Raw genomic sequence first — 15,166 nt, 5'->3', positions numbered from 1 at the left:
CCACTTAATGATCGGAGGATGTCTTTGGGAAGCATTAAGATATCATAAACAGAATTATTGGAGCATTTTAGAGAGTTTGACATTAGATATCATATTTGCAATAGATGATTTCCAATGGATTGGTGCATTTTCTCTTTGAACTTTGTGTCATGCATCAACTTGTGGCAGACCTTTCTTAGCTCAAGCTTTAGTTCAAGCAAATGAAATCAAGGTTACCTAAATTCATGAAGTTTAGGTATAATATCAACTCACAAGTCCTTGAATGCGATGACCTTTGAAGTTTGAACCTATAAGTACCAGTAGAATGAATTTGTCCTACACAGAAAAATTTGCTTCAAAGTGATGCCAATGAAATTGCCATGCTAGACTTGTTCTAGAAACTTATCTGGCTTAGTAAACAGTAAACACATAACATCTCAAGGTTAACCGGTATTACTTGTTCGTTAATAAGCAACGCAAGGATGAATTGAAGTAAAAGGAAGTCATCTTGAAAGATCACACATATATGCCTCTATAAAATCAAAAGTCATACGCACAAACAATTTGGAGTTTCTGATTTTACGTTATGGGAAGTATTCAGGTTTACTTTGACCCTTCATAAGACCCAGACCTGAGGAGCTATCACCATCATCAGAATTTGCAAAAGCACATCAATTTCAGACATTACATTCGAATAAATTTTTATACCACTTGATGAAGAGAAATCCATCAAGTTATTTCTGCAAATGCAAATAATTGGATTTTCCATTAGGCATTGGTCATTGTGAGAAAACAATGAGCATTGAAAGAGGACAAAGAAAACATTGTATCAAAAAGTGTTAACACATTTCATATTTTTACACAGATAAAACCATCAATCAGAAACACAGGAAATAGAACAAGTTTGCTTGTATCTGAATGAACACATTTCAGTATTTGGGCTAGTTGGTTGTAGAAATCTTTCATAATAGGAGTATAGGAGTGGTATGTATCATATGGGAATGCTACAAAAGTAAAGAGGAACAACTCAGTTATAACAATATTCCAGTACCAAAAGAATATGTTGCTGAACCTGTATAAAACATTTCAATCGGAAAAAAAATCGTAAAAATTGAGTTTCATTAAGAAAAATCCATAACAAGTGAAAAGATAGTCTTAATAATTTACAGTAATATTGAGTATCACTTCCCCCATTTCGGAGGATAAGTTTTTCTTCACAACCGTGACCTTGGTAAGAATAAGCCCAAAGTGCATTAAATCAGCGTAAATAATATGAAGTAATGGTTATAAAAAAAAAAAATCCAAAACACAGATTCATTGAGATGGAGTTTACTTCCTCCTAAATGAATTTTATAAAGTTTTGCTAAAACAACAATTAGAGTGCTTGGTTTTGACATTTTCCTAAATCACAATGAAAATAAAATATGAAACTATGTTAGAATTGTTGTTCAATAGTTCAAATTTGTAGCAGAGAGTTGCACAAACACTACAAGCAGAAAACAAACCATGCAAGTATTTTGAATTATATATGGGATTAACAAAAGTATTTCAAATTTGCAAGCTACTATAGTTTTATAAAATTTATGCTATAATAGTATTTTTCAGCATATATAGGATACACGAGTATTTTTTAGAAACAGAAAAACTTTGAATTTTCTGTTTCAAATTGTTTTTGTTACCATATTAAGCAATTGATTAACATTCATTTTTCATCTCTACTTCAAGAAGAAAAGCAAATCTTCTCCTCCCCTCCTAAAATCTTCCTACAATCAAACGCTTAATATATTTTTCATCTCCACTTCGATGAGTCTAACACATTCGTCTTTTAAGCAATTGATGTTGATTATGTTTGTCTAATTACTAAAACACCCACAAGGAAATTATCGCACATCTAGGCAGATTTCCCATTCATATTGATTAACATTCGTTTTATAAAGTTTGTTTCTCTCAATGTCGTAATTTTGATCCTCTTCGGTATCAATTTCGGTGAGTTAGCTAAACTTCTTAAGAAAAACATTTATTTATATTTGGATTTGACATATTTCCCTGTTAACCAAATATCACGGTGTAAAGAACAATATAAAGTGAGGATACTCGAGTGAAAGCTTCAAAACGTCTTCTTCTAAAAATAAAAGTATTTGGACCATTTTTGTTAATTTGTGACCACGTACAGGGCAAGACAACTAACATATTAGTAGCATGTTTAATTTTTCTTAGAAAAATTCCAAATCACGTGTTTGGGAAATAATTATTGCTCATAAACTTTATCTATAATAGACCTAAAATTGCTGAATTATAAGCTTTTTCTTTTTGTGTCCCAGTTGGTTCAATAATCGTTAGGATGCAAGAGTAATGTGTCGTGTGTGAGTTAAAGTTTCATATCGGATACAAGAGTAGATGATCAGAAAAATATATGTGAGATGGCCATAAATCTAATATATTAAGGTCTTAAAAAAATATAAATATATTAAGGTCTTTGATGAAGAAGTGATTTGAATCTCACTTAGTTTAGGCTTTCATAAAAATTACAACATTATGATAAACTTTTTTGTTTGTTATGAATATCGCTTATTTAATTTTTTATTCTTAAATTTTAGTTTTTGGATGTTGTTCGCTTTGATGCTGTTTTTTATTCATCTATTATTTAAATTTTCTCTATTTTTGGTGTTTGTGGGATCAGACGACGTAAAATTGTAGATGTGTTATGTTGAGTTAAAATACATGCTTATTAAACATTTTAAGAGAAAATGTAGTGTCAATATCACTTGTGTGATTGCTCTTAGTATAATATGATGATCTAACCTAATGTAGACTCCCTTCATCGACTCAACATGATAAACTACTTTGATAGTGTTTGGATATCATTTATCTAATTTTTTATCTAAAAAAATAGTTTTTAGATGTTATTCGCTTTCATGCTATTTGAGGTTAACAATATAGATAATCAGAGAGAATAACAAAGAGACTAACAAAGACGGATAGGTTTCATAGAATACAAATAGCTTAACTTTACCAAATGGAAATGAAAATTGCAGCGAAGGTTTATCTTTCAGCAAAATACCGTAAAAAAAAAATCCAAAAGATTAATACTAGAAATTAAACCAAATCAATCACACAACATTCCCAAACTTTTGTGAACTTAACGGCGGAAGCGACGAATCATTCAAAGAGGATCAAAACAGGCTATCAATACCATGTTAACAATATACATAATCAAATAGAATAATCATGAGAATAACAAAGACATAAAGTGGAAAAAATAAGATGACTTTTTGAGGAACTTTCTTATGTACATTTACAGTGGATATTTACGAATCGTAGAGATACACTTAACAATTAAATACTTCATATTTCCTCGTACGCCACCTGCATCATGATTTACGTTGCTGAAAAGCCACTCCCATAACTTTTACTTTTACTACTCAATACTCATCCTCTATAAATCAGGGAGCTAAAAGAATTCTAGGACAATTATAATATCTCATGAGTAGAAACTTAATTGTAAGTTTTCTTTTTTCTTTTATATATCCACTTGCATAAGTCTGTCACATTTGTCCTTTAAGCAATTGATGTTGATTATGTTTGTCAAATTACTAAAACACACACAAGAAAGATTACCACACAACTAGTTAGATTTACCATTCATACTGTTTAACATTTATTTCTGTGGTATTCTTTTGAAGTGTGTTTCACTCAAAGTTGCAGGCTCGATTCTTGGTATCAATTTTGATGAGCAAATTTGATTTCTTAAAGAAAAAAAACATGTATTTGTAGTTGGATTTGACATATGTCCCTGTTTACCAAACATCACGGTATAATTAAAGAACAATATCAAGTGGATGCCCGAGTGAAGACGAAGACTTGGTGAAGTCTTTGGAATATTTTGGCATCTAAGATTCTTATTTTGGCATCCAAAATGTCTTCTTTTAAATAGGAAAAGTATTTAGACCGTTTTTGTTACACATTCAGATTCAGGGCAGGACAACTAAGATAGTAACATGTTTAATTATTGCTCATAAATTAGAAAATAATTGAGAAATAGTTATTGCTCATAAATTTTATCTATAATAGACCTAAAATTGCTGAATTATAAGCTTTTTCATTCGTGTCCCACTTGGTGCAATAATCGGTAGGGACTAATACCTTTAATCTTTGTTCGGATTGATGAAATATACTTGAGCGGAATACAATGGAATAAAGTGGAATGAATAGAAATAGGGAGGAATGGAATAAATATTTCATTCCAGTGTTTTAGTATTATACGATGGAGCAGAACAAATTACTTGTTCCATTGTTTGGAAAATGAACGGAATAGAACATGTTATAACATATACACACTATATATACATATATGTGATCACACACTATATAGCAGAAAACAAAGGTTGTTCTTCAGTTCTGATTGAATTGGTGGTATGAGATCCATCGTCATCACTACTACTTGTCAAATGCATATCACTCCCTTCATCAGTAAAATGTGACAATTCTATCATTTGCTCACTCTTTTCCTTTTCCTTGGTAGCAAAAAACTTACTATCCTCCTCACTCATCTCCAACTGCAATCCAAACTCTAATGTCCCAACCACATCACTCATCGACATTCGTTGATTTCTGTCATCATGCAAACAGCTCAACACCATTTGACAATAACATTTCAAACACTCACTTGTTATAGAATCCTTTATGAACGGGTCCACCATCTCGTCGATGATCACACCTTCATTGTAACATGTTTGGAACCAAACAGCCAAACTTGCCTTTTTCTTATCCATAGAACGAACCAAAGGGGGTCTGGCACAAAACACCTCAAGAAGCACAACACCGAAAGAGTACACATCAGACTTTAGAGTCAATCTTTGTCGCATGTAGTATTCTAGATCCAAATACCCAAGACTATCTTTCACCATAGTGCTGACATGGGTCATCGACATCCCCATCGGTCCCACTTTTGATAACCCAAAATCAGAAACCTTAGCCACCCATTTCTCATCCAACAATATGTTTGTACTCTTCACGTCACGGTGTATGATATTGTGCTTTGCACCTGCATGCAGATAATGCAACCCCCGCGCGGCACCTAGTAGACTCTCAAGCCTCTGCTTCGAAGTAAGAGGTTCGTTATCTGATCCATAAAGATATTCACATAGACTGCCACGTTGCATGAAGTCATAAACGAGAATCATCTCTACACCTTCATTGCAATATCCAATAAGTGAAACCAAGTGAATATGATGAAGTTGAGAGAGCAACTCAATCTCGTTCAAGAACTCGTTTGCACCTTGTTGAGAACCCGGTTTAAGACGTTTTATCGCAACTGGTGTAACTCCATCAATATAACCTTTGTACACATTGCCGAACCCTCCAACCCAGATCATAAACATATCTTCGAAGTTGTTTGTAGCCGCTTTTATTTCCGCTATTGTAAAACATCGACACAAATGGGATGGTAAAGTTGATGAACCTTCATTATTTTTCTTCCAATGACTTTCTTCCATTCCAAATTGAGATTTAAATCTTCTTCTCCTTGTAACAAAACTATTATTCCCACTACAAATGCTAGCAATAGACATGGTAATCCAACCACAGCAACGATGACTATGGTTGACTTCATTGACTTTGCTTGTTGATTTGGAAATAGTATAATGTGCTTATTGGGATTCAAACTAGCAAGATTGTTATTTTTATCACTTACTTTGAAAATCTCGATACCATTCAATATGACATCTCTGTATTCTGTGTAGCCTGCTGGTAATCGTTGAAGCTTGATTGAAAGATTAACTCTTTCAATTTCAGAGCTTCCATTTTGAGAGTACATTTTCAGAGCATAATCTTTATGAACAGGAACCAAACGCGTACCAGCCCATTTAATCACATCAGCATATTCTTCTGCCATGATATCATTTATAAAAATCTGAAAAACTCTATCCTCAATACTGTTGATAAGCGGATCAAACTCACAAAAATGTAACCTTACCATATAAATAAAACCAGAATCAACTTCAAAATTCCAAGTTACATTGTAATCCTCTGTCACATACTTTCCATAACTTCTTGAAGTTAAATATACAGCTTCTGGTGATGTGTAAATTGGAATGGTATTGTTTTGATAGTTGAGATGAACATCCCATAAGCACTTGATACACTATATGGATACTGTTTCTCCAAGTACGAATAATCGTATTCCCAATTACGAAACATACATGTATCTTGGTTTGGTGGAACTTGATTTACACCAACGTTGATTCTATAAACCATCTCCAAAGCTTTATCATTACGAATTTTATATTCGCTACTGTTAAAGCCAATTAAATGGAAATGATAATTTCGGTCATCTAGGTTTGTGTAATACAGAAAAGACGGCATAGACACAACTTCGATTCCGTTAATGAAAGCATAATTAACATTTGATGTGTTTATGTTGTTGGGAATGAAGGTTATGTTTAGCTTCTCATTTGGTTTCATTTGAATGCAATATTCTTTGGTGATTTTTTCCTCTTCATGAATCCAAAGTGAAGGGTTGAAGTTTTTAAGAAGGGCAAGGTTGTTGTTTACTTCAACAGAAAAATATGCTTTTGAAGATTCAAAATTTTGATACAGTGTTGGATAAAAATGAAGGCGAAGAAACACAGGGAAGTTAGTGATGCTAGAAAATGAATATGTGAAATTTGAGAGAGAGATACGCGCAGTTGTGTACGGAGTTTCGCTATTTGAGAGGGAATCAGGTTGTATATTAAGAGAGGGGTTTGTGGTTTTTGGTTCAATGAATGTAAAGAGATTGGAGTTATCATTATTATCACCAACCCACATTCGTTTATCTAAGGCAGCATTGTTTGTTGAGGAACCACAATCGATGGCTAAATTGTAATCAAGGTTGTATGAGTTAGCAACTAAAGGGAACAAAACCAAATAGATAGATAGTAAGGTGATTTTAGTGTGAAATTTTTCGTTTATGGAGTTTGCCATAGTTGTGTTGTGTGAGAATAGAATGAAGAAGAGTAGATTTTGTTTTTCTTGGTGAGTGTTAGGATGCTTGAAGTTGCATTTATTTATTGTTGTATAGACATTACATTGAGAACTAGAAAGGAAATTTGTGTGAAACAACACTAGAGACATGTTATGAAATAGACTGCTTTGAAATGGTCATATAAGGTCTTTGGGAGACTAATATGAAATTGACTCCTTTGAAATGGTCGGACGATGTCTTTGGGAAGCATTAAGATCACATAATTTATCCATTTTACTAAATTTAGGATCACTTGCTCTTCAACGTGAATCTTGTGTTGGAAGATTCGCCAATTACTTCAACTAGACTGGGAGGTTAAGGTCGTTCATATTCACCATGAATTTAATGAGTGTACATGCTCTTGCAACTGAAATTGGTATTTTTTTGAGTTTGGTCCAACTCAAATTGATAATATTTTGTTAGCTGATGATGTTGAGGATTAAATATCACTGATCGATTGCTGCGTAGTTTTTCTTTGGGCTTTCCTCCTGTTGTTAATCAAAAATAATAATTTAGGATTACATAATTACACGTATGTACTAAATAATTAAGCGCATATTAAATGGTAATGGGAGAGTTTACGATATGAATTTATAGTAATACAAATATGAGTTTGATTCTTGAAGTGTTTTTTATCCAAAAAGGAGGCAAAAGCTTCCCCAGCTAAGTATATATTAGAAGAAAGAAAGATTACATAAAAGAAGGGGGATTGTACCAAAACCCTTCCTCCATAGTCTTCATGTCACCGAGTTAAAGTTTGAACAGAGAATCCTAGGTTAGCCATTTTGTCCGCACAAATATGAGTTGCTATGAAATTCATTTTTTGTTAGATGGATGCAATTTAACCACTGGTTTCTTAGTTCCCAAGGAACTGTGTTGGGGATTTAAAAGCATAATGACCAGCATTGAATATGTTGCTACCCAAAGATTTTGCCAACCCTTGTGAAAAGCAATTTCAATAGCTAGAATCACACCAAGTAATTCAGCTTTTAGAGCATTTGCATTACCTTAGTTGTCTTCAAAATTAAACTTCCCATGTGATCTCAGATCTGCCTGGCTAATTCTGAACATGCCTCCACAAGCTGCAAAGTCCTGCACTCCAATTGATGCTCCATCTTTAATCCAGTTTTGTGGAGGATCCCAAAAAACCTTCTATGATGATTGGAGCTCTGAGATGCATAATTGTGATATCAAAATCTTTCAGAATTGAGAAGTCAGGTAGAATTATTAGAGCATTTTAGAGTGTTGTTTCCTGATAGTTTGACATTAGATATCATATTTGCAATAGATGATTTCTAATTGATTGTAGCATTATTGAACCAGAGCCGGTTGCTTGCAAACAATATGGCATTGACAATGTTAATGATGACTAACAGTCACATTCAATCTTGAAATTAATCTCGACCCATAATATGATTCGTATCAATTTGGTAAAAAATGTTGATTCCAGTCATGCTTCATGATTTGAATCACGTAAGAATTTTTGTTTAATATGAGAACTTTTACCACTTCTGATACCGAGGTCTCTGCGCTTGAAAAAATGTGGGAAGTATCACATAAATAATTGGTCTGGTATTTGATGTAGTTTTTCAACTACGGAAGATGCCTATTATTTACAACACTGATAGTTCAAGGTCGAGATATTGTTGGCCAACAAATTAATGTAACCTGTGAAGTACAACAATTATTAGGAAATAATCGAATTAGAGCTGTAACTATGAGTGCCACAGATGCTCTAAAGAGAGGAATGTATGTGATTGACACGGGAACTCCTCTATATTTTGATGAAGCCTTCAATATTATTGACATTGCATCTCAAGGGCTTTAAAGGCTTAAATACAATTCCTCCCATATAAGTCTATTTATAGGTGCTTGAAGATGTTTCAAGAGTTAGAATAATCTAGGCCTTTGTTTGCCTTGTCTACACAAGATTATTATAGATGTTTCTAGGCTTTAACTTAACCTAGACATTAATAGAACAATCTAGAAACATGTAGCTACTTTATGTTATTCTAGTTTTCTCTAATGTATTTTAGAAATATCTAGAAATATGGATCATATTTCAACAGGTGGTATGAGACCCATCGTCATCACTACAACTTGTGAAATGCATATCACTCCCATCATCAGTAAAATGTATCAATTCGATCCTTTGCTCACTCTTTTCCATTTCCTTGGTAGCAAAAAACTTACTATCCTCCTCACTCATCTCCAACTGCAATAAAAACTCTAATGTCCCAACCACATCACTCATCGACATTCGTTGATTTCCATCACCATGCAAACAACTCAACACCATTTGACAGTAACATTTCAAACACTCACTTGTTATAGAATCCTTTATGAACGGGTCCACCATCTCTTCAATTACCACACCTTCATTGTAACATTTTTTGAACAAAGCAACCATGTTCACTTTTTTCTTATCCAAAGAATGATCCAAAGGTGGTCTCGCACACAACACCTCAAGAAGCACAACATCGAAAGAGTACACGTCAGACTTTAGAGTCAACCTGTTTCGCAGGTAGCATTCTGGATCCAAATATCCTATACTACCCTTTACCATAGTGCTGACATGAGTCATTGATATCCCGGTTGGTCCCACTTTTGATAACCCGAAATCAGAAACCTTAGCCACCCATTTCTCATCCAACAATATGTTTGTACTCTTAACGTCACGATGTATGATATTGTGCTTAGCACCTGCATGAAGATAATGCAACCCCCTTGCTGCACCTAACAGAATCTCGAGTCTTTGATTCCACCTAAGAGGTTCATTATCCGAACCATAGAGATGTTCACGGAGGGTGCCACGTTGCATAAAGTCGTAAACGAGAATCATCTCCGCATCTTCGTTGCAATATCCAATGAGGGAAACTAAGTGAATATGACGAAGCTGAGAGAGCAACTCAATTTCATTCATGAATTCATTTAGACCTTGTCGAGAACCCAGTTTACGACGTTTTATTGCAACAGGTGTGAGTCCATCGATGTAACCTTTGTACACGTTTCCGAATCCTCCAACCCCGATGATAAAAATATCATCGAAGTTGTTTGTAGCCACTTTTATTTCCACCGTTGTAAAATAATGGCACAAATGGGATGGTAAAGTTGAGGAACCTTCTTTGTTTGTCTTCCATGAACTTTCTTCCATTTCAGTATGAGAGTCAAATCTTCTTCTCCTTCTAGCAAAAACTATTATTCCCGAAGTAACAAATGCTAGCAAAAGACATGAAACTACAACAGCAATAACCATAACTATGGTTGGTTTCTTTGACTTTGAATGTTGAGTTGGTAATAGTTGTTTCTTTATGTGTCTGTTAGGATTCAAACCAGCGAGATTATTGTTATTATCGCTTATTTTGAAAATCTCGACTCCATTCAGTATGACATCACGGAATCGTGTATTATTGTTTGGTAATCGTTGTAGCTTGATCGAAAGATTAACTCTTTGGTTAGGAAAACTTCCTTCTAGAGATTTCATAGATACAACATAATCCTTATAAACAGGAATCATGTTACCACCACTCCACCATATCACATCAGCATATCCTTCAGCCAAAATATCATCTATGAAAATCTGAAAAACTCTATCACCTCGATTCTTGATAAGCAAATCAAACTCACAAAAATGTAACCTTACCATATAAGTAAAAGCAACATCAACTTCAAAGTTCCAAGTTACATTGTAGTCCTCTGTAGCACCTTTTCCGTAGCTTCTTGCAGTTAAGTATACAACTTCGGGTGCAGTGTAATTTGGAATTGAATTTTTTGGATATTTGAGATGGTGTGCAAAATCACTTGATACACTTAGTGGATATTCTTTCTCCAAGTAAGGAAAATCGTTGTCCCAATTACACAACATACCTGTATCATTATTTGGTGGAACTGGTGGTTGACCAACGTTGACTCTAAAAACCGTCTCCAAAGCTTTGTCGTTACTAACTTGGTAGTCTTGTTTGTCAAAGTCAAGATTTGGGAGATGATAGTTTGTGTCATCGAGATTGATGTAATAAAGAAATGAGGGCATAGACACAACTTCTATTCCGTTAATGAAAGCATGATAAGGATTTGGTTGGTTTGTGTTGTTGGGAATGAAAGTTATGTGTAGCTCTTCATTTGGTTGGATTTGGATGCAATATTCTTTGGTGATTTTTTCGTCCTCCTCATCATCATGAATCCAAAGTGAAGGGTTGAAGTTTTTAAGAAGGGTAAGGTTGTTGTTTACTACAACAGAGAAAAGTGCATCAGAAGATTCAAAGTTTTGATAAGAAGTTGGGTAAAAATGAAGGCGAAGAAAAACAGTGGAATTAGTGATGCTAAAAAATGAGTATGTGAAATTTGAGAGAGAGATACGCGCGGTTGTGAATGGAATTTGGATATTTGCAACAGAAATAGCTTTTGTTTTAATTGATGGGTTTGTGGTTTTTGGTTCAATGAAGGAAAACAGATTGGTGTTATCAATAGTATCCCCAACCCAAATTTGGTTATCTATGTCTGTAGTGTTTCTTGAGGAGCCACAACCAATTGCTAAATTGTAAATAGGGCTGTATGAGTTGGTAACTAGAGGGAACATAACCAAATAGCTAGATAGTAGGGTGATTTTAGTGTGAAATTTTCCGTTTATGGAGTTTGCCATAATTGTGTAAGATTACAGTGAAGAAGAGTAGATTTTGTTTTTCTTGTTGAGTGTTAGGATGCTAGAAGTTGCATTTATTTATTGTTATATACATTGAGGATTAGGAAGGGAAATTTCTGTGAAACAACACTAGACTTGTTATGAAATAGACAACTTTGATATTGTCATATGAGGTCTTTGGAAGACTAGTATGACTACTTTGAAATGATCGGAGAATGACTTTGGGAAGCATTAAGATCACATAATTAAGAAGTCATAGATAGAATTATTGGAGCATTTTAGAGTGTTGTTTCCTTGTGACATTAGATATCATATTTGCAATAGATGATTTCCAGTGGATTGGAGCTTTATTGAACCTGAGCTATTTCTCTTTAAACTTTGTGTCATGCATCAACTTTGTGGCAGACCTTTCTTAGCTCATGCTTTAGTTCGAGCAAATGAAATCAAGGTTATCTAAATTCATGAAGTTTCAGCATAATATCAACTCACAAGTCCCTGAATGCCATGACCAATGAACCAATGTACCAGTAGAATGAATTTTCCTACACGGAAAGATTTGCTTCAAAATGATGCCAATGAAATTGCCATGCTAGACTTATTCTAGAAACTTAAGTGGGTTAGAAATCAGTAAACACATAACAATAACATCTCATGGTTAACCATTATTACTCGTTCGTTGTCGAGCAACAGAAAGATGAATTGAAGTAAAAAGAAGTCATCTTGAAAGATCACACATATATGTCTCTATAAAATCAAAAGACATAAACACAAACAATTTGATGCAGAAAATATACAAGACACCAAGAAGAGCATATAAAGAGATAAAATTTGGAGTTTGTGATTTTATATTACGGGAAGTATTTAGGCTATATCACCATTAGAATCTGCAAAATCACATTAATTTCAGACATTACAGTTGAATAAATGTATAAGGCGGGGTGACCTTGCATAACCATAAATATGGGACAGATATCTCTTTGGAGGGGGCGGTGGGGTTGAATTGGTTCAATACGGAGGTGGTGAGGAAGGTGGGAAATGGGATGCATACCAGGTTTTGGTTGGATCATTGGGTAGGAAATGCGGCACTTTGTAATTCATATCCGAGACTATTTTCAATTTCAACTCAACAAGAAGCTAATTAAGGTGGGCGAGCTTTTGGAGGGGAACGGAGCAAGAGGAGCATGGAGTTTCGCTTGGAAGAGAAATCTCTTTGTATGGGAAGAGGGGTTACTTGCGAGTCTCATTGGAGACTTACACGGTTGGCTGAGATTGGAGACGGCAGATAAATGGTGGTGGAAACAAGAAGAGGAAGAGATTTTCAAAGTCTGTTCGATGTAGGGGTTTGTTGCTGCCCTCGAAAACATTGAGCCAAACTAAAGAAATGGTGTTTGGTACTGTGTGGAAGAATCCGGCACCCTCTAAAGTGGTGGTTTTTTCTTGGCAGCTTCTGCTTGACCGTATTCCAAGGTTAACCGTAGGCGGAGAATTCTACCACCGGATGACTCGGAAAGGTGTGTGTTTTGTGACGAAGTGGGAGAAACATCCATGCATCTTTTCCCACATTGTAATTTCATTTTCAAGGTTTGGTCTATGGTGTGTGGTTGGCTAGAGATCAATTTCATTAATCCACAGACTTTGTTCCAACACTTTGAACGCTGGAGTGGGGTGATCGGGAAGAAGAAGTTGCGTAAAAGCTATTGGCTGGTGTGGCATGCTTCGCTTTGGGTGATTTGGAAAGCTAGCAATGATAAGATTTTTAATAATATATTACCAAAAATCCGGTAGAAATTGTAGAGGAAATAAAGGTTCAATCTTGGCAATAACAGATGTGCCTGCATTTTTGACAGTTAAGCTGTTTTTCCTTTACCGCGTTCGGGTTTCTGCTAGCTAAACCCTTTGTATCTGTTTTCCTTTTTGTCCCCTTTTTGTACGTCTTGTATAATTATGGTGGAATTAATATATGAGCTGATTAATAAAAAAATTAATATACCACTTGATGAAGAGCCAATCCATCAAGTTATTTTTGCAAATGCAGATAAGTAGATTTTGCATTAGCCATTGGTCATTGTGAGAAAACTATGAGCATTGAAAGAGGACAAGAAAACAATGTATCAAAACGTGTTGTGTTCTGCCATCAATTGTGAACAAATTTATCATATTGTCAGCACAGATAACACCATCATTTCGTAGTAAACTGTATTTGGGTTAGTTGGTTATAGAAATCTTTCATAATAAGAGAAAATATATTTAGTCTTACATAATTTACAGCAATATTTAGCATCACTTCCCCCATTTTGGAGCATAAATTTTTCTTCGCAATCGTGACCTTGGTAGGAATAATCCCAAAGTGCATTTAATCGGCGTAAATAATATAATGTAATGATAAGAAGAATTAAGAAAAAAAAATCTAACATACACAAATTCAATGAGATGGATTTTACTTACTCCTTGAGGTAATTTATAAAGTTTTGCTTAATCAACAATTACAGTGCTTGGTTTTGACTTTTCCCTAAATTAAAAATAAAATATGAAACTATGTTGGAATTGTTGTTCAATAGTTCAAATTTGCAGCAGAGATGCACAAAACATCTATTGTCAAACACTACAAGCAGAAAATAAACCATGCAAGTATTTTGAATTATATATGGGATTAACAAAAGTATTTTAAATTTGCAAACAACTACAGTTTTATGAAAGTTATGCTATAATAGTATTTTTCAGCATACATAGGATACACGAATAGTATTTTTTAGAAACAGAAGAAATTTGGAGAGAAGTTTGGGTTCAATATTTGTTAGAAGTTCCATATGTTTACAAGTTGTTTTCCAGATCTCGTTTTCTATGGTTGCGATTTACTGTAACGATGACAACTTTGAATTTTCTGTTTCAAATTGTTTTGTTGCTGCTATGTTGTGCAAAATAAGGGGGGAGGGGAGGGGGACTAATTAAAGGAAAATTCATTAAAAAATGAATAGAAACTTAATTGTGAGGGTAACATATACGTCCCCGTGAGCTTAGCTTGGTAGAGACAATACATAGGGTTCAAACCCGGACACTACCAAAACGAAACAACATATATTGATTTCGATTTCTTTACAATTACAATTTTGTTTTTCTTTTATTCTTATTTCATTTTCTTATTTTCATAGCTTATAATTTGCTTTGTAACAAAAAAATAGATTATACTCTGCTTGTATTGTTTTAGTGCTTTAAAAACGTTTGGCAACCACCCGTATTTTTTACGCTAGACTTTTATGGTCTATTTCGGAGAGAGTAAGTGGATTGTTTTAGAAGAAACGACTTTAAAGAAACAAGTCAATATTTTAAAAAATTGAAAAAACAACATGATAGATGGCAATGTAATATTTCAATAATAATATTGAATTTATTTAAAAAATATGTTATAATATCCATAATTTCTAGAAGAAAAGCAAATCTTCTCCTCCCCTCCTAAAATCTTCATACAATCACACCCTTAATATATTTTTCATCTCCACTTCCATGAGTCTAACACATTTGTCTTTTAAGCAATTGATGTTGATTAT

The 15,166-nt window shown here is 34.2% G+C and overlaps 2 pseudogenes across 1 annotated transcript; both read right to left on the bottom strand.

Moving 5' to 3' along the window:
- Nucleotides 1–4,194: 4,194 nt before the first annotated feature.
- LOC146904490 (receptor-like protein kinase FERONIA pseudogene) lies at nt 4,195–7,020 on the bottom strand (annotated as a pseudogene).
- A 2,009-nt stretch (nt 7,021–9,029) lies between these two features.
- LOC146904489 (receptor-like protein kinase FERONIA pseudogene) lies at nt 9,030–11,746 on the bottom strand (annotated as a pseudogene). The gene has a single exon (XR_015020335.1). The product of XR_015020335.1 is annotated as a receptor-like protein kinase FERONIA pseudogene (transcript).
- Between the last annotated feature and the right edge of the window lie 3,420 nt (nt 11,747–15,166).

This window comes from Medicago sativa, chromosome 7 (assembly GCF_051527215.1).
Source record: "Medicago sativa cultivar Bolivia chromosome 7, Bolivia_mono, whole genome shotgun sequence".
NCBI classification, from domain to species: Eukaryota; Viridiplantae; Streptophyta; class Magnoliopsida; order Fabales; family Fabaceae; genus Medicago; species Medicago sativa.
Note: the sequence above shows the minus strand (reverse complement) of the source record. Positions and strands in the feature narration are given on the sequence as shown.